This window comes from Plecotus auritus (assembly GCF_963455305.1).
Source record: "Plecotus auritus genome assembly, chromosome: 3".
In the NCBI taxonomy this organism is placed as follows: domain Eukaryota; kingdom Metazoa; phylum Chordata; class Mammalia; order Chiroptera; family Vespertilionidae; genus Plecotus; species Plecotus auritus.
The window spans coordinates 105,610,808-105,635,794 of NC_137772.1; the positions used below are offsets into that span (position 1 = coordinate 105,610,808).

The 24,987-nt window shown below is 39.3% G+C and overlaps 1 pseudogene across 1 annotated transcript in view; it reads right to left on the reverse strand.

The window, feature by feature from the left end:
- Positions 1-1,344: 1,344 nt before the first annotated feature.
- The window catches only part of LOC308244110 (neurofilament light polypeptide-like), a 29,391-nt pseudogene continuing 5,748 nt past the window's right edge, over positions 1,345-24,987 (reverse strand). Inside the window, exon 2 of the transcript in view lies at positions 1,345-3,008. The product of the transcript in view is annotated as a neurofilament light polypeptide-like (transcript). The remainder of the gene's footprint in view (positions 3,009-24,987) is intronic.

Consider the following 24,987-nt stretch of genomic DNA (forward strand, 5'->3'; position numbering starts at 1 on the left):
GCCCTTTTTGTTTGTTGATGATAGCCATTCTGACAGCTATGAAGTGATATCTCACTGTCGTTTTAATTTGCATCTCCTGGATGATTAGTGACTTTGAGCATTTTTTCATATGTCTATTTGCCATCTGTATGGCCTCTTTGGAGAAGTGTCTATTCAGATTTTTTTAATAGTATTGTTTGTCTTCTGGTGTTGAGTTGTATAAGTTCTTTATGTATTTTGGAGATTAGTCCCTTTTCTAATAAATCATTGGCGAATATGTCCTCCCATACAGCAGACTCCCTTTTCATTTTGTTGATGGTTTCTTTTGCTGTGCAGAAGCTTTTTAGTCTGATGTAGTCCCATTTGTTTATTTTTTCCTGTGTTTCTCATTGCCTTAGAGACACTGGAAAAAAATATTGCTCTGAGAAATGTCTGAGATTTTACTACGGTACCTGTATTTTCTTCCAGCATTTTTATGGTTTTGCAACTTATATTTAAGTCTTTTATCTTTTATGGTATAAGTTGGTGGCCTAGTTGCATTTTTTTTTGCATGTACCTGTCCAATTTTCCCAACACCATTTAGTGAAGAAGCTGTCTTTACTCCATTGCATGCTTTTGCCTCCTTCCTCAAATATTAATTCACCATAAAGATGTGGGTTGACTTATGGGCTCTCTGTTCTGTTCCATTGATGTATATGCCTGTTTTTTGTGCCAGTACCAGGCTGTTTTGACTTTGATATCAGGTATTGTGATCCCTGCAACTTTGCTCTTCTTTCTCAAGATTGCTATGGATATTTGGGGACTTTTTTGATTCCATATAAATTTTTGGAGTATTTGTTCTATATCTGTGAAATATGCCATTGGTATTTTAATATGGATTGTGTTGAATTTATAGAATGCTCTGGATAGTGTGGACATTTTAATGATGTTTATTCTTTTTTTTTATCATTCAGGGTAGCTTTATTTACTGTTTATTGCACATGATTTGAGATCTTTAATTTCTAACCACCAAAGATTCAAAGGACTATTTTTTACATGAAGTTTAACAATAACATTAGTGAATTCATGTATTTATGTGTTTTTATTGTAAATGTCTGAATTATTCACATTGCCATAGATCCTGAACTTATAAGCATGGACCATACACAGGCTGGCAGCAAGCCAGGAAGCCACTCTGCAAGCAGATACTCTGCATAAGGAGAAAAGTCATAGCACAACATTTAATGTCCAACCTGAGTCACCTCAGAATGTTACATATATTGACTTCTTAATTCATACAGTATCAGGAACTCAACTGCTTGGTTGGTGATGGAGTTGACCTGGTTTCAGGAGGATTATTCCTGAAATAATTAAGGAAAGGGGGACTCAATCTTTCTTCTTGGTTGCTTGCTCCTCCCCAGCACCTTCATCTTTCTTCTAGTCCTCAGCTTCTTGGGCATCTTCTCCTTCACCTTCACCTTCTTCTTCCTCCTTTGTGTCCTCAAATTCTTCCTTGGCACCTTCTTCCTCTTCCTCTCCTTCTTCTTCCTAAGCCTCTTCCTTCTCCTTCTCCTCCTCTTCAGCTTCTCCTCTAGAGGGGGGTTCATCCTTAGCTTCCTTGGCTTTTGCAGCCTCAATGGTCTCCTCCACCTCTATCTGCTCCTCCTGGACGTGGCTGGTGTAGTAAGAAGGGAAGGAGCGAGCAGACATCAAGTAGGAGCTGGTCTGTAAACCACCGTAGGCAGATTGGCCAAAGACCTGGGAACTCTGGGAGTAGCCGCTGGCTATGCTTCCCATGCTGGTGAAACTGAGCCGGATCTTTTTAACCTTCCAAGAGATTCCTGTAAGCTGCAATCTCAATGTCCAAAGCCATCTTCACATTGGGGAGGTCCTGGTATTCTTTTAAATATCATGCCATTTCACTCTTTGTAGTTTAGTTTTCAATTCATTTTCTAATTTGTTGATTGTGTCCTGTATAGCACTAATATTGGCGTTCTGCTTATCATCCAGTTCTTGCAGCTTCTTTTTCAGCACTTCGTTCATGCCCTGGCATGCTTTGATCTTCAGGGTCTTGGCCTTGAGCAGGCGGTGGCTCTTGGACACCTCCTCCTTGGCGGCATGCACCGAGTCGGTGTTCTTGGCAGCACTCTCGGGCAGCATGGTGAAGCAGCTCTTGAACCATTCTTCTGCATTCTGCATGTTCTTGGCAGCCAGCTTCTCGTTCGGGGGGTGCGGATGTCCTTGAGTGCAGCTGAGAGGTTGGGCTTGGAGGACATGTCCATCTCCATGGAAATCTGAACTTATTGGATCTGCGCCTGCAGCTCCGCGATCTCCTTTTCGTGCATCTTCAGAAAGGTGATTTTGTCCATCAGGCTGTGGATGCACTTTTCGAGCTCAGCTCAGGGGAGAGCCGCCTTGTCTGCACCATTGCAAGCCTCCATCAGCCGGCCCTCCGGGTCCTAGAGGTTTAGCACCTCTTCCTCATAGTGCACCTGCAGGTTGCGCAATGTCTCCTCCAGCCCCTCTCGCTCACCCTGCAGTGCCTGCTTCTCCTTGGTGGCGTCTTCTGCCACTAGGCGCAGGTTGCGGATCTCATGCTCGTACAGCGCCAGGAAGCACGATGGCTCCCAGTGCTTCTGATGCAGCACCAGCAGAGGTTGGCTTCCAGGACCTTGTTCTGCTGCTTCAGCTCGTGCATGCACTCCATGAAGCTGGAGAAGCAGTCGTTGAGGTCCTGCTCCGGTGCCTTCTCCTGCGTGTGGATTGACTTGAGGTTGTTGCTGATGGCAGCTACCTGGCTCAGGTCGAGGTTCTTGAGACTGGGCATCAAGAAGCCAGAGCTGGACGAGTAGCTGTGACAGCAAAGAGACAGGCGCTAAGTATCTGGAGTACAAGGAGTGCAGTGCTGTAGCCGCTGCGCACGCTGGAGATGTGCACCCAGATGGCTTCTCCACCTAGCACCACTTGTAGGAGGTCTTGTAGTACGGCTCTTAGCTGAAGGAACTCAACGTGGTGGTTGGTGCTCCTCTGCTGGTGGCAGAGATGGGGTCCTACAGAGAAAGAAGAACAGGGGAGTGAGGGTGGAGGAGGGATGGATGGCTGTGTGCCATGTTTATTCTTTAAATACATGAACAAGGTATATGCTTCCACTTGTTTGTATCCTCCTCTATTTCATTTTCAGTGACCTATAGTTTTCAGAGTATAGGTATTTTACCCTCTTTGTTAACTTTATTCTATACACCTTATTTTATTAAATGGGATTGTTTTCTTGGTTTCTCGTTCTGTGAGTTATTTATCCTATATAATAAAAAGGTAATATGTAAATTGACCATCACTTCAACACACAAGATGGCCGACCCCATGTAGACACAAGATGGCTGCCACAAGATGGCCAGCAGGGGAGGGCAGTTGGCCTGCAGGGGAGGGCTGTTAGGAGTGACCAGGCCGGCAGAGGAGGGCAGTTGGAGGGGACCAGGCCTTCAGGGGAGGGTAGTTGGTGGCAACCAGGCTGGCAGGGGAGGGCACTTAGGAGCAACCAGGATGGCAAGGGAGGACAGTTAGGGGTAACCGGGCCAGCAAGGGAGGACAGTTGGGGGCGACCAGGCTGGCAGGGGAGGGCAATTGGGGGAGGGCAATTGGGGGCGACCAGGCCAGCAGGGGAGGGCAGTTAGGGGCAACTGGGCTGGCAGGGGACCAGTTAGGTGTCAACCAGGCTGGCAGGGGAGTGGTTAGGGGGTGATCAGGCTGGCAGGCAGGAGCCGTTAGGGGCAATCAGGCAGGCAGGCAGGCAAGCGAGTGGTTGGGAGCCAGCAGTCCTGGATTATGAAAGGGATGTCCGACTGCCCATGGGCCTAAACAGGCAGTTGGACATCCCTTGAAGGGTCCCAGATTGGAGAGGGCGCAGGCTGGGCTGAGGTACACCCCCCCTCTCCCATGCACGAATTTTGTGCACTGGGCCTCTAGTTGGTGTATAAAAATAGCTCTCATTTCCATTTTTAATTTTGTATCCTGCTACTTTGTCAAATTTATTTATTAAATCTAGTTATTTTATGGTGGAGTCTTTAGGGTTTTCTATATATAATATCATGTCATCTGCAAATAATGACAGTTTTACTTTCTCCTTTCCAATTTGGATGCCTTTTATTTTTTCTTCTTGTTTGATCACTCTGCCTAGGACTTCCAGAATTATCCTATCTAATAAAGAAGGAATATGCTAATTGACCCTCATGCCATCACAAAGATGGCGGTGCCCATGGACAATAAGAAAGAAATATGCTAATTCATTGCCACGCCACAAGATGGCGGTGCCCAGTCCCCTCAGCCCTGCTGGGGCACCTGCCTCCAGAGTCACCCAGTCCCCTCAGCCCCGAGTCACCCAGGGCTGCCCAAGGCTCAGGTAACCAGGGCTGGCCGAGGCTTGTGCTGCTGGCAGTGGCAGCAGCAGAGGTGTGATGGGGGCATTGCCTTCCCCTGACTGCCGGGTCATCTCCCACCCCTGAGGGCTCCTGGACTGTGAGAGGGGGCAGGTTGGGCTGAGGGAGCCCCGCCCCGCTCCAGTGCATGAATTTTCATGCTCCAGGCCTCTAGTGTTGAATAAGAGTGCTGAAAGCGGATATCCCTGTCTTGTTCTTGATAGTAAGGAAAATACTTTTAGTTTTTGCCCATTGAGTACATTGTTGGCTGTAGGTTTTTCATATATGGCTTTTATTATGTTGAGGTACAATAATTCTATTCAAACATTGTTGATAATTTTCATTGTAAATGGGTGCTGGACTTTGTTGAGTGCTTTTACTGCCTTTATTGATAAGATCATGTGATTTTTGTCTTTCATTTTGTTTTTGTGATGAATAACATTTATTGATTTGTGAATATTGAACCAATAGATCAATGGAATAAATCCCACTTGGTCCTGGTGTATGATCATTTTAATGTTTTGCTGAATCTGATTTGCTAATATATTTTGAGGATTTAGCATCTATGTTCATCTATGATATTGGCCTGTAATTTTCTTTTTTTGTGTTGTGTCTTTATCTGGTTTTGGAATTAGGATAAAAAGTACCTCATAAAAAGTGCTTGGAAGTCTCCCTTCTTCTTGAATTTTTTGGAATAGTTTGAGGAGTATAGGTGTTAGCTCTTCTTTGGATGTTTGGTAAAATTCACCTGTAAAGTAATCTGTTCTAGGACGTTTGTTTCCTTGTGATTGAATGTTTTTGAGCTTTTCAAAATTTTAATTGATATCTAGTTTCATACCATTGTGATCCTAGTAGATGCTTGATATGATTTCAATATTTTTTAATTTGTTAAAACTTAGTTTGTATCCTAAGATATGGTCTATCTTTCAGAGTGTTCCATGTGGTTGAGAGGAATATATAGTCTGCTGCTTTAGGATTAAATGCTCTGTTAATATCACTTAAATCTATCTGATCTAGTGTGTCATTTAGGATCACTGTTTCCTTGATGTTTTGTCTGGAAGACACATCTAGTGATGTCATTTGGGTGTCAAAGTCCTCTACTATAACTGTATTGCTGTTGATCTCTCCCTAAAGTCTTCTAGCAGTTTTTTTAAAAAATATATTTAGGTGCTCTTATGTTGGGTGCATATATGTTTACAAGGCTTATATTTTCTTGTTGAATTGGTCACTTTAGTATTATGTAGTGACCTTCTTTGTCTCATTTATGGCCTTTGTTTGAAGTCTATTTTTCCAGATACATTGGAACCTTAGTTCTCGAACTTAATTCATTCCAGAGGCTGTTCAAGAAGCGATTTGTTTGAAATCAAATCATTTTCCCCCCATTAGAAATAATGTAAATTTAATTAATTAGTTGAGATCTGCAAATTATTCCCTGCTACAACCTTTCTTATATACATTACAGGTCTAATGTACTGTTTAATTTATAAGTAAACACTTATTTTCTTAAATTTATCAAACTAGCCCCTAATAGCCTTAAACAAATCACTTTCAGCACTCATTCCAAGGATGTCTTTCAGAAGTTCAGCATGCAGCATTTTGGCTTTTCCACATACATATCATTGCCTCTAAAATGCTGTTGCTGGCTAACTGCTTTTGATTTATGCAAATCAACAACAGTTTTTCTACCTCTTCAGTTGCCTATGATCATTGTTTTTCACACCCTTAGCAGCATTAGCACACTTGGTGGCCTCTTTATGTTATAAATTTGTGTTAATTGTCCATTTTGACAGTAACAAAAGAAAACAAAAACAAAACCCACAAAATATTCAAAGCAACAATTTCCTGAGATATTAGCAAGGTAAGGTTTAGCTGTAAGGTGACTCATACTGGCACATTCTCTCCTTTGTTTGTGACCTGAATGATGCTATTTGTCATGCTAATGTATTAGCATGAAAAGGTTGTCAGGTTGAGAACTGAAGTTAACACACATTTTTTTTTTTTCTGTGAACAACTTGGTCAAGAACTGAATTGTTCAAAATAGAAGATGTTCAAGAACTGAGGTTTGATTATATAAGCATTGCTACAACAGCTTTTTTTGATTTGTTTTGTTTACATTTGTGTGCAATATATTTTTCAATCCCTTCACTTTTAATCTGTGTGAGTCTTTTGTTCAGATGTGGGTTTTTTGTACACAGCATATATATGGGTTATGTTTTCTTATCCATTCAGCTACTCTAAGTCTTTTAATTTGAATATTTAATCCATTTATTTATAAGTGTTTATGGTCATTTTTTTCTTCTTTGTGCCTACCTTCCTTTCACTCTCTATTTCTTGTTCTGCTTCTTCTTCTTTTTTTTTTTTTAAATAATCTTAACCAGAAGATATTTTTCCATTGATTTTTAGAGAAAGTGGAAGGGAGAGGGAGTGACACACAGAGAGAAACATCCATGTGAGAGCAACACATTGATTGGTTGCCTCCTGTACCCGCCCCAATTGGGGTTAGGGATCAAGCCTGCAAATAAGGTATGCACTCTTGACTAGGAATTAAACCTGTGATGCTTCATTCTGTGGGCCAACACTGTATCCACTGAGCCAAACTGGGTAGGGTTACTTCTTCTTAAAGCAGTCCCTTTAACATTTCTTGCAATGCTGGTTAAGTGGTAATAAACTCCTTTAGTCTCTTTTAATGTCTGGAAAGCTATTTACTTCATCTTCAATTTTAAATTATAGCCGTGATAAATAGATTAATATTGGGTTCAGATCCTTGCTGTTCATTACTTCTAGTGCTTCTGTTGAGAAATAAGCTGACAGCCTTATGGATAACTAATCGTTTTTTTCTTGCTACCTTTAAGATTCTCTTTTTGTGTTTTTTTTTTTGTTTTTGTTTTTGTTTTTGGCATTTTAATCATGATTTGTCTTGGTGTGGGTCTCTCGGTTCATCTTTATTGGAATGTGCTTCCTGAAATTGTGTGACTTTTTTCTTCATCAGGTTAGGGATATTTTTTATCATTATTTCTTCAACAGGTTCTCTATCTCTTGCCTACTTTCTTCTCCTTCTGGTACTCCTGTAATTATAAATGTTGTTACATTTCATGACCCAAAGCTCCCTTATACTGTCCTATTTTTAAATTATTATTATTATTTTTATTGTTTAAAGTATTACAAATAGTAGTACATATGTCTCCTTTTTGTCCCATTGACTTTCCCCAGGGCTCCCCTACCCCCCGGCACATGCCCTTACCCCACCCCTCCAGTGTCCTGCGTGAATTGGTTATGCTTATATGCATGCATACAAGTTCTTTGGTTGATCTCTTACCTCCTCCCCCTGCCCCCACATGCCTCCCCAGCATTCCCGCTGTAATTTGACAGTCTGTTTGATGCTTATCTGCCTCTGTATCTATCTTTTTGTTCATCAGGTTATAATGTTCTTTATAATCCATAAATGAGTGAGATCATGTGGTATTTTTCTTTCACTGACTGGCTTATTTCACTTAGCATAATGCTCTCCAGTTCCATCCATGCTGCTACAAATGGTAAGAATTCCTTCTTTCTTATAGCAGCATAGTATTCCATAGTGTAGATGTACCACAATTTTCTAATCCACTCATCTGCTGATGGGCATTTAGGCTGTTTCCAAATCTTAGCTATGGTGAATTGTGCTGCTATGAACATAGGGGTGCATATATCCTTTCTGATTGGTGTTTCTGTTTTCTTAGGATATATTCCTAGAAGTGGTATTACTGGGTCAAATGGCAGTTCCATTTTTAAATTTCTGAGGAAACGCCATACTGTTTTCCACAATGGCTGCACCAGTCTGCATTCCCACCAGCAGTGAAGGAGGGTTCTTTTTCTTCACATCCTCGCCAGCACTTGTCATTTGTTGATTTGTTGATGATAGCCATTCTGACAGGTGTGAGGTGGTACCTCATTGTTGTTTTGATTTGCATCTCTCAGATGATTAGTGACTTTGAGCATGTTTTCATGTGTCTCTTGGCTTTCTGAATGTCCTCTTTCAAAAAGTGTCTACTTAGGTCCTTTGCCCATATTTTGATTGGATTGTTTATCTTCATTTTGTTAAGTTGTATGAGTTCTCTGTAAATGTTGGATGTTAAACACTTATCGGAGATAACATTGACAAATATGTTCTTCCATGCAGTGGGCTTGCTTGTTGTTGTTTTTTTTTGTTTGTTTGTTTGTTTGTTTTTGATGGTTTCTTTTGATGTGCAGAAGCTTTTTATTTTGATGTAGTCCCATTTGTTTATTTTCTCCTTAGTCTCCACTGCCCTAGGAGCTGTGTCTGTAAAGATATTGCTACGACATATGTCTGCAATTTTGCTGCCTCTGGAGGCTTGTAGGATTTTTAAGGTTTCCCATCTTACATTCAAGTTCTTTAGGCATTTTGAGTTTGTTTATGTGGTGTAACTTGGTGATCTAGTTTCATTTTTTTTTGCATGTATCTGACCAAATTCACCAGCACCATATATTAAGGAGTCTGTTTTGACTCCATTGTATGCTCTTGCCTCCTTTGTCAAATATTAATTAAGTATAATGGCTTGGGTCAATTTCTGGGTTCTCTGTTCTGCTCCATTGGTCTATATGTCTGTTCTTGTGGTAGTACCAGGCAGTTTTGAGAACCGTGGCTTGGTAATGTAGCTTGATGTCTGGTATTGTGATCCCTCCAACTTTGTTCTTCTTTCTCAGGATAGCTGTGGCTATTCGAGGTCTTTTTTTATTACAGATGAATTTTTGGAGAGTTTGTTCTAGAAGATCTTTGAAATATGCCATTGATATTTAGTAGGTATTGCATCGAATCTATAGATTGCTTTAGGTAGTATGGACATTTTAATGATGATGATTCTACCAATCCATGAATATGCTATGTTCTTCCATTTGTTTATGTCTTCCTCTATCTCTTTTTTCAATGTCCCATAATTTTCTGACAACAGGTCTTTTACATCCTTAGTTAAGTTTATTCGTAAGTATCTTAATTTTTTTGGTGCAATGGTAAATGGGATAGATTTTTCATTTCTCTTTCTGTGAGTTCATTATTGGAGTATAAAAAGGCCATAGATTTCTGGGTGTTAATTTTGTATCCTGCTCCATTGCCAAATTCATTTATTAGGTCTAATAGTTTTTTGATGGAGTCTTTGGGGTTTTCTATGTATGGTATCATGTCATCTGTGAATAAGGACAGTTTTACTTCTTCTTTTCCAATTTGGATGCCTTTTATTTATTCTTCTTGTCTGAATGCTATGGTTAGTACTTCTAGTACTATGTCGAACAGGAGTGGTGAAAGTGGGCATTCTTGTCTTGTTCCCATTCTTAGGGGAAATTGGTTTAGTTTTTGCCCATTGAGTATGATGTTGGCTGTAGGTTTGTCATATAGGGCTTTTATTATGTTGAGTTATGCTCCCTCTATTCACACATTGCTGAGAGTTTTTATCAAGAAAGGGTGTTGGATTTTGTCAAATGATTTTTCTGCATCAGATTATATGATTATGTGATTTTTGTCTCTCAGTTTGTTTATGTGATGTATCACATTTATTGATTTGCAGATACTGTACCATCCTTGCATCCCCAGAATAAATCCCACTTGGTCATGGTGTATGATATTTCTAATGTATTGCTGAATCAGATTTGCTAGAATTTTGTTGAGGATTTTAGCATCTATGTTCATCAAGGATATTTGACTGTAGTTCTTTTTTGGGGTGCCTTTATCTGGTTTTGGGATTAGGGTAGTGCTGGCTTCATAGAAAAAGCTTAGAAGTGTGCCTTCCTCTTAACTTTTTTGGAATAGTTTGAGGAAGATTGGTTTCATTTCTTTTTTGAATGCTTGGTAGAACTCCCCTGTAAAGTCATCTGGACCAGGGCTTTTGTTTGCTAGAAGATTTTTGATCGCTGTTTCAATTTTTCAGTAGGTATCAGTCTATTCAGGTTTTTTTATTCTTTTTGGTTGACTTTTGGGATCTTGTATTTATCTAAGAATATGTCCATTTCGTGTAGATTGTCCATTTTGTTGGAATAGAGTTGTTCATTGTATTTTTTTCACAATGGTTTGTATTTCTGTGGGATCAGCTGTTACTTTACCTCTTTCATTTCTGATTTTGTTCATTTGGGTCCTCTCTCTTTGCTTCTTGGAGAGCCTGGCTAGAGGTTCATCAATCTTGTTTATCCTTTCAAAGAACCAGCTCTTGGTTTTGTTGATCTTTTGTTGTGTTTTTTTTGGTCTCTATGTCATTTATCGCTGCTCAGATCTTTATTATTTCCTTCCTTCTGTTTATGCTGGGCTTTTCTTGTTGCTCTCTTTCTAATTCTTTGAGTTGTATGGTTAGATAATTTATTACCATTGTTTCTTGTTTTTTGACGTAGGCCTGTGGAGCTATGAAGTTCCAATCAGGACTGCTTTCACTGTGTCCAATAGTTTTTGGATTGCTGTGTTTTCATTGTCGTTTGTTGCCATGATACTTTTTATTTCTTCTTTGATCTCTTTGTTAACTCAGTCATTTTTTAATAGCATGCTATTTAATCTCCAAGTGGTTGATTTTTTTCATTGTTTTTATTGTAGTTGATTTCTAGTTTCATGCCATTGTGATGTGAGAAGATGCTTGATATGATTTTTATCTTCTTGAATTTGAAGCGACTTTGCCTATGTCCCAACATATGGTCTATCTTTGAAAATGACCCATGTGCACTTGAGAAGAATGTATATTCTGTGCCTTTGGGGTGAAATGTTCTGAAGATGTCAATTAATTCCATCTGATCTAGTGTGTCATTTAGGATTGATGTTTCTTTGCTGATTTTTTGTTTAGAGGTTTTGTCTAGTGGTGTTAGTGGGGTATTACGGTCCCCTACTATGACTATTTTGTTGTCAATCTCTTCCTTGATGTCTTCCAGACCTTTTTTGTATTTGGGTGCTCCTGTATTGGGTGGGTATATGTTTACCAGTGTTATATCTTCTTGTTGGATTGCTCCCTTTAATATTATGAAGTGGCCTTCACTATCTCTTGTTATGTTCTTCACTTTGAGATCTAATTTGTCAGATATAAATATTGCTACCTACCCCAACTTTTTTTAAATTTCCATTTGCCTAAAATTGTTTTCCATCCCTTCACCATCAATCTGTGTGTGTCCTTTTTTCTAAGGTGGGTTTCCTGTAGACAGCAGATATATGGGTCATGTTTTCTTATCCACTCAGCTAACCTATGTCTTTTGATTGGGGCATTTTATCCATTTTCAGTTAGAGTTATTATTGATACGTACTTGTTTGTTGCCATTTTTATTCTTTATGCCTGTGTTCCTTCTTCACTTCCTATTTCTTCTTTTTACAGCAGACCCTTTAGCATTTCTTGCATTGCTGGTTTGGTGGTAATAAAGTCCCTTAGTTCTTTTTTGTCTGTGAAGCTCCTGATTTCCCCCTCAATTTTGATTGATAGTCTTTATGGGTACAGTATTCTTGGATTCAGATCCTTCCTTTGCATGACTTTGTATGTTTCATTTCATTCCCTTATGGTCTGATGTGTTTCTGTTGAAAAGTCAGTCACTAGTCTGATGGGGGATCCTTTGTAGGTAACTTTCTGTCTCTCTCTGGCCACTTTTAAGATTCTTACTTTGTTGTAAGAATTAAATTGGTGTTTGCCAATTTAATTATAATGTGCCTTGGTGTCAGTCTTTTGGGCTTCATTTTGTTTGAGACTCTGTGAGCTTCTTGGATTTGTGTGAGTTTTTTCTTCCCTATATCAGCGAAGTTTTCTGTTATTTCTTCAAACAAGTTTTCTATTTCTTGCTCAGTTTCCTCTCCTTCTGGCACCCCTATTATGTGGATGTTGTTTCATTTCGTGTTGTCCCAAAGTTCCCTTAGGCTCTCCTTCTGTTTTTTAAGTTTTTTTTTTTTTCTAGATGCTGCTCTGCTTGGGTAATTTTTTCCTACGTTGTCTTCTGGCTCACTGGTGCAGTCCTCCACTTCCTCTAGTCTACTGTTGATGCTTTTTATTGAGTTCTTTATTGCAGTGATATCATTTTTTTTGGATTTTTTCTTGGTTCTTCTTCATTTACTCTTGTTTCTTACACATATTGTTGAATTTGTCTTCCAACCTTTTCAGCGACCTTATGACCATTTCTCTGAATTCTTTCTCTGACAGGTTGCTTGCCTCCATTTAGTTTACTTCCTTTTCTTTTGATGCCTCCTTTTATTTCATATGTGGCTGTTTCTTTGTCTCCCCATGATCTCTCCTCTGGGTGTCTAGTTATGTAGCTCTCTCTCTCCTGCATTGGCTTAAAGGCACAAAATACAACACAACACAACACAACACAATACAACAAGGCACAACACACAAGGCACTGAACACAAATGTATTCATGATACTAATAACCCCAAATAAAGGTGACCACCAGAGAAAAGAGAATTAAAGGATAAAAAAAGTGAGTGCAAAAATGGTATTGAGAAAAGGAAAAAAAAAGTAAGTGAGAAAAGAAAGAGAATAAAAAAGAAGGGGGAAACTATTTATATGTGGAGAAAACTCAATAGTACAACAACTATCCAAAAAAATGCGAACAACTGACACCCAGAGCGAATACAATCTAGAAGCAACAACTAATAACAAGTGAGGTGATGAAAAACAGAAGCCAAAAAAAGAGAAACAATCACACAAACAAATAAACAATCTAATTAACAATCAAACAAACAAAAGCAATATGATGGAGAGAAAGAAGGGCAAAACCAAACAAAATAAAACAAAACACATAAAACAAAACAAAACAAAAAAAGGACAACAAGCAAACAAAAAAAATGGAAGAGAGAAAAAAATTGGATAGTAAAGAAAGAGAAGAGAGAAATGTGTATGGAGTTGGAGCAGGGGATCAGAAATTACGTATATAAGAAGGATGAATTTTTAACAGGGTAAAAAGAAGCAATAGGGAAAATATAAAGCTGGAATAGGGTAAAAGAAACAGGACAACAAAAGGGGACAAGTGATGAAGATAGTTTTGGCATAAAGGTAAAGTTGAGATAGAGTAAAATGATGCTAAAGGAAAAATGAAAATAGCATGTAGGACACTAATCCGAAAATAAAATAACATAAAGAGAAAATAAAGTGAAACTTTAAAAAAGGTAAAATAATAGTAGTAATAATACTGATTAAAAATAAAAATATAATATTCAAAAAGGTAAAATCAAGTGAGAAAAAATTAGTTTCTTAAGTAAAAATAAAAAATAAAAATGTGTAGTAGTGAAGGTCATTCACTTTTTCTACTGTTCTGTTTGGCATGTCTGTTTCCTGTCAGGTAGTCAGGACAGCATTGAAGTTCCCTGCATTCCACTGCTTTTCTGTGTTGTAAACCACCATCCTGTTTTCAAGAAGGCAATATTTCTCTGTTTCTCTGCCTGCCTTTAGTAGTATTTACAAAAGAGTCAACTTGTGATTCAAGCCCTGGGTGGCAGTGTTTCTGTATCGACATTCAGGGCTATAAGTCCTCTCTACCCAGTATTTAGATTTTGTTTTCCCTGCTACACTTAATACTGGTTTGGGGGAATGGACTGCCCCAGAGCTGGTTTTCTGATCATTTCTCCCCACTCTGATCCCCAGGTTCTACAAAAGCAACTTTCTCCTGCAGTCTCTGAGAGTGTTTTTAATTGGGTGATCCTATATACTGGGCTTAGTAATCAAAAGCAAGGATTTAAAGAGAAGAAAGAGCCAGAGTAAGCATGCAAACTCACGACTTTTTAGCCCTGACACTGCGCACGACTCTGCTCACATCTCTGTGCACGACTTATTCCCCTGGCACAGCACAACCGGTATACTCATAAAACTTCTGTCTGCCTTTTTGTGTGCAGCCAAGCTATGGGTTGATTTATAGAGTTCCCTTCTGCCAGCAGCCCCCCTTCCACATTCATGGACTACGGTTGCCCCAACAGCCATGGATTTTGTAAGGTGCAGACTTCTTCTGTACCTCTAGACCCCACTGTGCATGTTTCTACCTCCAGCCTGGATCACAGACCTCACCTTTCTCTGGGTGAAAGCTCACCTTTCCATGGGAAGGTGCAGAGCTCCTCCGAGTCCACGTATTCATGCTGCTTGAGATGCAGTGTTTGTGGGTTTGCAGCTGGTTCCTGGGTGTTGTGGTTTTAGGGTCCCGGCAGGTATCCGATTCATCCTGGTTGAAATTAAGACTAAGCTTCTGATCACAGCCCCTCTTCTCTTCAAGATGGCGCAGTCTCTGTGGCAGAGCCAGTTGCTCTGGGGGAGATTTCAACAGCAGTGGAGTTTGCCCAGTCAGGGGACTTCGATCGGCAGTCCCCAATAGTCCCTTGGAATATAGCTGTCCCTCACTCACAAATAGACACTCCTCATATGTCCACACACTCTCTTTTCATTCTCTCACTCACACACTATTTTGCAGACTGCCTTCCCGTTGGCAGCCATCTTCGATCTCCTGTAATTATTTTTTTCTTTTTGGTGCTCTGATTGAGGGTGTTTTTTTCCCACCCTGTCTTCTAATTTGGCAATTTAATCCTTTGCTTCCTCTAATCTACTGTTTATTCCTTCTAGTGTATTCTTTATTTCAGCTATGTTATTCTTCATTTCTGACTGGTTGTCTTGTTTTCTATGTCTTTTTTTATGCTGTTGAGCATCTTTATAATCATTAGTGTGAGCTCTATATCAGATAAATTGCTTATCTCCATTTCATGTAGATATTCCCCTGGAAAAGTCTCTTGTTTTTCCATTTGGGGCCTATTTTTTATCTATCCAGTTTGGGTGCCTCTTTATGTTTGTTTCTATTTATTAGGTAGATCTGCTATGACTCCCAGTCCTGGTGGGGTGGTCTTCTGTAGTGGGTGTCCAGTAGAGCTTAGTGGTGTAGTCTACTAGATCTGAGCTGGGTACTCTAAGAATGTCCCTTGTCTATGTGATGTGGGCCTTCTTATTGTAATTGGCTCTTGATTGCTGTTGTCCCATTCATGGGTAGGCTCAGCTTTCAGGCTGGCTGACTATGAGACTCAACCCCAACTACATTTTGGCAACTGTCCTACAGGTGCTGACAGAACAAAACAACACCAAACCAGAAATAACACACACACACACACACACACACACACACACAAACACACACACACACACACACATTAAAAACTAACAAGAACAAAAAGAACACCACCACCAAGACAAATAAAATAAGGCAACAAAAGAGAAAAGAAAAAAAATAGAATACTATAATGCAAGAGACCAAATGAATTGGAGCAGAAAGAAGGAAAAGGAAAGAAGAGAATGTGAAAGAAAAGAAGCAGGAGAAACCACTGATCTGCTACACTAACCTAAGATGTGGCATTGTTACTCAGTACTTCCATATTTTCTAGAACTATAAGATGCTTCAAGCTCATTGTGTTTGTTTCCTGCAGCCTTAGAAAGAGACATCTGTCAAAGATATAGTGGAAGAAAGAGAGGAGAGAGAGAGAGGCCCTGAATGCAATGTAACTGTGGCTTGGAATCGAGCCTGCAGCCAAGAAATCTTTCAGGGGAGAGTGGCTATGAAAGGGAGCCCTGCCTCACCTCCATCCAGGGAGACCTTGGACACCACATGGACCCTAAAGCCACACTGGCCAGGGTTCAGCTGCCTTGGCTGTGAACCCACAAACACGGAGAGTCCAGCCTCCCCGGCTGTGGCCTCCTAAAAAGTTTGTCCAGGGGGAGACAAAAATGGCAGCTGAATAGGTGGACAGATCCTGGGCCTTCTCACAGAGCAGATAGAAGAAAAAGCTGAATAGAATAACATCCATCTGGAATTGGTGAATTAAACACAGGTGGTGAGACAATCCATGGATGGAAACATCAGAGGTTGACTGGAGAGAGTTAGGATCAGGGATCTGGGCTAAAGTGAGAAACACATGCAGCTGTGACAAGAGTCTTAGAGGGAGACTACACCATACCAAATCTGAGTCCCTTGAGGACATGTGTAGGCCTCGACTGTGGATGGGGGTCCACAGGGCTGCTGGCAGTGGGGGACTCTAGATCTAAGCCCACAGCTATGGGAGTCTCTGCCCAGAAAGACAGCCTGAAGTTCTGCACTGGCTGAATAGTTCCAGGGGGAGAGAGACACACAGCAGCATGGTTTGTTCTGTCTTTATAATTTCCTTGATTTTACTCACTAAACCCAGTGCATAGGATCTTCCAATTACAAACACTCACAGAGGCTGCAGTGCAGAGGAAGGTGTTTCTGTGGAAGCTGGGGAGCAAAATAAGGAGAGACAATCAGGAATCCAGTTCTGGGACAGTCTGATCCCTCCAACCCTGAACAGATGTTTTTCTCCTGAAGACCAGACCCCTCCTGGCAGTGCAGCCAAACCCAGCCTTGAGCTGGGCAGGGAAACAAAGATTCTAAATAACCCCAGGGATCCCCTGGGGATTGGGTTGAGGGGCCATTTGGTCCCAGAAACTAATACAGAAACACTGCCACCTAAAGGCCATGTCAGAAATAGACACTTGTGTAAGTACGATTGAAAGCAGGTGTTAAAACAAAGTGGGGAGATTGATCTCACTCGCCTGAAACCAAGGCTGTGGAGTCTGACACAGAGAAGCGGTGGATCACTGGGAAGTTCAACATGGTGCTGACTACCTAACAGGAGTCTGAAACATGGCAGACAGAACAGTAGAGAGGGGTCTTAAACCAGCCCCCAGGGGACATTAAAACTCAAATGAAGTGAAATAATTTCACTACTTCACTTTTCACTTTTTTATTTTTTATCTTTGACTTAAACGATTTTTTTCTCTTTATTTTATTATTTTTTTATTATTTTCTAACCTTTCTTTTTTTGGGGGATATATGTTCTACATTCTATTTTTATTTTTTATCATTATTTTACTCTATCTCATTTTTTCCTTTATGCCAACCCTTTCTTCCTCTCTTCTCCCTTTTTCATCCTGTTTCTTTTCTGTTCCTGCTTTAGTTTTTCTCTCTCCTTTCTTTTTACTTCTTCTTAAAAATTGATCTTCTTTATCTGCTTTATTGACACATTACTATTATAGTAGTCTCTGTTGGCTTACTCATATATCTAATTTCCTCACCCCCGCTCCAAGTCCCTGCACCATTCTCTTTTCTCTTTCTTTGCTAGCCAATTTTTTCCTTCCTTATTGTTGTTGTTTGTTTGATTGTTTGTTAGCTTTGTTTTTGATTTGTTTTTTTTTACTTTATGCTTTTGTTTTTCCTCCCCTCACTTATTCTTTTCTTCTACTAATAGCTTAATTAAGTTTCACTTACCAAATTTAGGCCTATCTGTTCTCTACTCTATTCTCCTTTTCAAAAAATAGATGTATATATAGATAGATAAAGAAAAACATTTTTTAAATTTTTATATATATAAATTTTCTTTTTACATATATTTTAATTATTAATTTTAATTATTTCTAATTTTATTTTTTTATTTTTAAAAATTAAAAAAAATTATTGAGTATTTTGTTTTTTACTTTTCTTCTTATACACTAATTCTCTTTCTACCTCCTCTATACTGAATTGTGGCCATTCCCCCATTCATTCAATTCCTTTACCTTACATTTTGGAAATAAGCTCTGCCTCTTCAGATTCAGCCTTCCCCTCTTTTTTCCCTGGGTGTTTGTTATTTGCATATTTTTGGATTGGTTGTTGGTTTTGTGGAGTTTTCTCCCCAGATATGTGTATTTCCCCCCCTTTTTCTTTTCTCTCTTACCTTTGTCCCTTTTCTCAATATCATTTTTGTGCTCCTTTCTCTCCCCTAATTCTCTTTTTCCTGGTGGTCACCTTTATTTGGGGTTATTGGTGTCATGAATACATTTGTCTTTTATTCCCTCTCTGTAGTGTCTTGTTGAGTTGTACTTTGTGCCTTTTGGTCAATGTGATAGTGAGCCACTTAACCAGACACCCTGAGAGGAGTGAAAATGGGGAGACAAAGAAATAGCCCCTATATGAAAGAAAAGGAGGAATCACCAGAAAAGGAAGTAAATGAAATGGAGGCAAGCAACTTGTCAGAGAAAGAATTCAGAGCAATGGTCATAAGGATGCTAAAAAAGATGGAAGACAAATTCAACAACATGTGTTAGAATCAAGAGGAAATGAGGAAGAACCAAGAAGAAATGAAGAGTGACATAGCAGCAATAAAGAACACAATAGAAAGCATCAACAGTAGACTAGAAGAAGCTGAGGACAGCATCAGCAATCTAGAAGACAAGGTAGGAAAAAAACACCCAAGCAAAGCAGAAACTGGAAAAAAAACAACAACTGAAAAACAGGAGTAGAGCTTAAGGGAGCTTTGGGACAAAAAGAAATGAAACAACATCCACATAATAGTGGTGCCAGAAGGAGAGGAAACTGAGCAAGAAGTAGAAAACATGTTTGAAGAAATAATGACAGAAAAGTTCTGTGATATTAGGGAGAAAAAACTCACACAAGTCCAAGAAGCTTACAGAGTTCCAAACAAGATGAACCCAAAAGACCGACACTAAGATATATCATAATTAAATTGGCAAGCACCAATGGCAAACTAAAATCTTAAAGGCTGCCAGAGAAAGACAGAGAGTTACCTATAAGGGATCTCCCTTTAGACTACCAGCTGATTTCTCAACAGAAACACATCAGACCAGAAGGGAATGTAATGAAATATACAAAGTAAAGCAAAGAAGGAACTAAAACCAAGAACACTATACCAAGCAAGGCTATCATTTAGATTTGAATGGGAAATCAGAAGATTCACAAGAAAATAAAGGGCCAAAGGGGTTTATTATCACCAAAAGAGCAATACAAGAAATGATAAAGGGACTGCTATACAAAGAAGAAATAGGAAGGGAAGAAGGAACAAAAGCATAAAGAATAAAAATGGTGACGAACAAGTACCTATCAATAATAACATTAAATGTATATAGATTAAATGCTCCAATCAATAGACATAGGGTAGCTGAATGGATAATAAAACTAGACCCATGTATCTGCTGTCTACAAGAGACCCACCTCAGAACAAAGGACTCACACAGAATGAGAGTAAAGGGATGGAAACAGATTTTTCAGGCGAATGAAAATGAGAAAAAGCTGGGGTAGCAATACTTATATCTGACAAATTAGACCTTTAAGTGAAGGCCATAACTAGGGATAAGGAAGGCAACCTCATAATACTAAAGGGAGCAAGTCATCAAGAGGCTATAACTCTGGTAAACATATATGCACCCAATACAGGAGCAACCAAATACATTAAAAACTTGTGGAAGATATCAAGGGAGAGATTGACAGTAATATGATCATTGTAGGGGTCTTTAATACCCCACTTACACCACGGGATAAATCTTCTAAAGAAAAAATCAGCAAAGAAACATCAATCCTAAATGACTCACTAGATCAGATGGAATTAATTGACATCTTCAGAACATTTCACTCCAAAGCTATAGAATATACATTCTTCTCAAGTACATGTGGGACATTTTCATAGATAGACCATATATTGGAAGAAAAAAAAGTCTCTTCAAATTCAAGAAGATTAAACCTTTATCAGTGATAACATTTGCAAATATGTTCTTCAATACAGTGGGCTTTCTTGTTGTTTTGTTGATGGTTTCTTTTGCTGTGCAAAAGCTTTTCATTTTGATGTAGTCCCATTTGTTTATTTTCTCTTTAGTTTCCATTGCCCTAGGAGCAGTATCGGTGAAGAAATTGCTTCGGCATAGGTCTGAGATTTAGCTGCCTGTGGATTCCTCTAGTATTTTTATGGTTTCCCATTTTATGTTTAAGTCCTTTATCCATTTTGAGTTTATTTTTGTGTATGGTGTAAGTTTGTGATCTAGTTTCATATTTTTGCATGTATCTGTCCAATTTTCCCAACACCATTTATTGAAGAGACTGTCTTGACTCCATTGTAAGTTCATGACTCCTTTGTCAAATATTAATTGAGCATAGTGGTTTGGGTCAATATATGGGTTCTCTATTCAATTCCATTGGTCTATATGTCTGTTCTTGTGACAGTTCCAGGCTGTTTTGAGAACAGTGGCTTTGTAATACAGCTTGAAATCTGGTATTGAGATCCCACCTACTATGTTCTTCTTTCTCAGGATTGCTGTGGCATTTGGGGTCTTTTTTTTTATTCCAGATGAATTTTTAGAGAGTTTGTTCTAGGTCTGTGAAATATGCCATTGGTATTTTAATGGGGAGTGCATTGAATCTATAGATTACTTTGGGTAGTAGGGACATTTTAATGATGTTGATTCTACCAATCCATGAACATGGTATGTTCTTCCATCTGTTTTTGTCTTTCTCTATCTCTTTTTCAGTGTCCTGTAGTTTTCCACGTATAGGTCTTTTACCTCCTTAGTTAAGTTTATTCCTAGGTATCTTAATTTTTTTGGTGGGATGGTAAATGGGATTGCTTTTTCATTCTCTCTTTCTGTAAGTTCACTATTGGTGTATAGAAATGCCATAGATTTCTTGGTGTTAATTTTGTATCCTGCTACATTGCCGAATTCATTTATTAAGTCTAATAGTTTTTTGATGGAGTCTTTCGGGTTTTTTATGTACAATATCATGTCATTTGCAAATAAGGACAGCTTTACTTCTTCTTCTCCAATTTGGATACCTTTTACTTCTTCTTGTCTAGTCACAATGGCTAATACTTCCAGTACTATGTCGAACAGGAGTGGTGAGAGTGGGCATCCCTGTCTTGTTCCTGTTCTTAGGGGAAATGGTTTTAGTTTTTGCCCATTGAGTAATGTTATCACTGATAAAGGTTTAATATCCAACATCTACAGGGAACTTACACAACTTAATAAAAAGAAGATAAATGATCCAGTAAGAAAATGAGCAACGGACATAAATAGAATCTTTTCGAAAGAAGACAGAAGGATGGCCAAGAGACATATGAAAACATACTCAAAGTCACTAATTATCCGAGAGATGCAAATCAAAACGACAATGCAGTACCATATCACACCTGTCAGAATGGCCATCATCAACAAATCAACAAACGACAAGTGCTGGTGAGGATGCGGAGGAAAAGGAACCCTCGTGCACTGCTGGTGGGAATGCAGACTGGTGCAGCCACTGTGGAGAACAGTATGGAGTTTCCTCAAAAAGCTAAACATTTGATCCAGTAATCCCACTTCTAGGAATATATCCTAAGAAACTAGAAACACCAATCAGAAAGGATATGTGCACCCCTATGATCATATAGCACAATTCACCATAGCTAAGATTTGGAAACTTCCTAAATGCCCATCAGCAGATGAGTGGATTAGAAAACTGGTACATCTACACAATGGAATACTATGCTGCTATAAAAAAGAAGGAATTCTTACCATTTGCAGCAGCATGAATGGACCTGGAGAACATTATGTTAAGTGAAATAAGCCAGGCAATAAAAGAAAAATACCACATGATCTAACTTATTTATGGAAAATAAAGAACATTATAACCTGATGAACAGAAAGATAGATACAGAAGCAGTAAAGCATCGAACAGACTGTCAAATTACAGCGGGAGGCTGGGGAGTGTTGGGGAGGGCGGGAAAGAGATCAACCAAATTCAAGAAGATAGAAATTATATCAACCATCTTCTCATCACAATGGTGTAAAATTAGAAATTGAGTACATTAAAAACAATAAAAAATCAAACAATTGGAGGCTAAATAGCATGCAATTAAACAATGATTGTGTTACCAAAGAGATCAAAGATTAAATAAAAAGCATCCTGGTTATAAATGACAATGAAAACACAACAATCCAATATCTATGGGACACCATGAAAGCAGTCCTGAGAGGGAAGTGCATACCTCAAAAAAAAAAAAAAAAGGTTATAAATTATCCAACCCTACAACTTAAAGAAAGAGAGCAACAAGAAAAACGCAGAGTAAGCAGAAGGAAGGAAATAATAAAGATCAGAGCAGAAATAAACAACATAGAGACAAAAAAATAAACAAATACAAAAGTCCAATAAAACCAAGAGCTTGTTCTTTGAAAGGATAAACAAGATTGAAGAAAATTTAGCCAAGCTCACCAAGAAGCAAAGAGAGAGGACCCAAATAAACAAAATCAGTGAAAGAGTTGAAGTAACAACCGACCTCAAAGAAATAAAAAAAAAAAATTATGAAAAAATACTATGAACAACTCTAGTCCACGAAACTGGACTACCTTGACAAAATAGGCATATCCTTAGAAAAATACAAGCTTCCAAAACTAAATCAGGAATAATAAAAAAAATTGAATAGGCAAATAACTACTGAAGAAATTGAAACAGTAATCAAAAATCTTCTTGCAGACAAAAGCCCCAGTCCGGATGGCTTTACAAGGGAATTCAATCAAGCATTCAAAGGAAATCTAGAACATATTCTCCTCAGACTATTCAAAAAAATTCAAGAGAAGGGCACACTTCCAAGCTCTTTCTATGCAGCCAGCATTACCCTAAATTTAAAACCAGATAAAGACACCACAACAATAGAGAACTACAGGCCAATATCCTTGATGAACATCAATGCTAAAATCCTCATCAAAATTCTAGGAAATTAGTTCAAGCATTATATTAGAAAGATCTTACACCATGACCAAGTGGGATTTATACCGGGGATGCAAGGATGGTATAATATCTGCAAATCAATAAATGTGATACATCACATAAACAAATTGAGACACAAATACCCCATAATCATATCAATCAATGCAGAAAAAGCATTTGACAAAATCCAACACTCTTTCTTGATAAAAACACGCAGCAAAGTGGGAATAGAGGGATCAGACCTCAGCATACTAAAGGCCTTATATGACAAACCTACAGCCAACATCATACTTAATGGAAAAACACTAAATCCATGTCCCCTAAGAACAGAAACAAGACAGGGACACCCAGTTTCACCACTTATATTTGATACAGTACTGGAATCTAGCCATAGTGAGCAGACAACAAGAAGAAATAAAACACATCCAAATTGGAAAATAGGAAGTAAAACTGTCATAATTCATAGATGACATGATACTGTACATATAAAAACCCAAAGACTCCATCAATAAACTCTAGAATTAATAAATGAATTCAGCAATATAATAGGATACAAAATTAACACCTAGGAATCTATGGCTTTTTTATACACCAACTAGTGGTGCAGTGTATGAAGTTTGTGCATGGAGAGGGGTTCCCTCAGCCTAGCCTGCACCCTCTCCAATCAAGGACCCCTTGGGGGATGTCCAGGACCTTTGATTCATAACTGCTCACCTGCCTGCATGCCTGATTGCCCCTAACTGCCCTCCTCTGCCTGCCTGATCTCACCCCCAACTGCCCTCCCCTGCTCCACTGGTTGCCCCTAACTGCCCTCTTCTGCTGGCCTGATCTCACCCCTAACTGCCTCTGCCTGCCTGATCACCCCTAACTAATGCCCTCCCCTGCCGGACTGATCTTGCACCCAACTGCCCATTCCTGCAGACCTGATCTCACCCCCAACTGTCCTCCCCTGCCGGCCTGATCACCCCTAACTGCATCTGAATTAGCCACCACCACCATGGCTTTGTCTGGAAGGAAGTCGGACATCTGGAAGATGGCTGATCAACCAGGTCTAATTAGCATATTACCCTTTTATTAGTATAGATAGATTAAGATAGGATTGCTCAAATGGGGTGGGGGGGTAAAGCCTTTTTCATCAGGAGGAGATATTCTTGGCAGACAAAAATACATAATCCCTATGTCTGCACTGATAGCCAGCCATAAGCACTGTACTGCCAAACCAGTCATTAAAAAAATTGAACCACTTTCTTACACCTTACACCAAACAGCTATTGCCCTTAAAACCCCTCCTCAGCCCCCACTTTAGGTTCTGCCTTCGCAGTTCACACAGATTAGGTTCTGATTGGTTGGTTTCTATTCCAGACAGCATCAAAAGCTCTGCCACCTCGGCAGCCATTTGCTTCTCACAGTTCACCCAGATTTAGTTCTGATTGGTTGGTTTCTATGCCAGTCAGCTTCTCTGGGCCTATCTCCAGGCCTGATCAGAGAGGTGGGGCTGGTAAGCAGCCCCCACAGAGGCCTGGAGAGAAAGTGAGGCATGGCTGCTGGCGATGCCCAGAGAGAAGGAGAGAGGCAAGGGCTGATCAACAGCTGCCATGGAGGCTGCAGATCAGACCCTGCCTCTCTCTCTGGGCCTCTCTCCAGGCCTGATCCACAGCCCTCTCAGCAGTCAGTGCTGGGTTGCCACGGCAACCCAGCACTTACTGCAGGACTAACTTCTGGTGTTTGGTCAATCCTTTGGTTGATACGGACTCTGGGTTTTTATATATTAGGATAATGAACTCACAGAAAGAGAAACCAAAAAAAAAAAAAAATCCAATCCCATTTACCATTGCACCAAAAAAATTAAGATACCTAGAAATAAACTTAACTAAGGAGATAAAAGACCTGTTCTCGGAAAACTACAAGAAGAAAAAAAGATAGAGAAAAGACATAAACAAATGGAAGAATATACCGTGTTCATGGATTGGTAGAATCAACATCATTAAAATATCCATACTACCTAAAGCAATTTATAGATTCAATGCAAGCCCCATTAAAATACCAATGGCATATATCACAGACCTAGAACAAACTCTCCAAAAATTCATCTGGAACAACAACAACAACAAAAAAGACTCCAATAGCCACA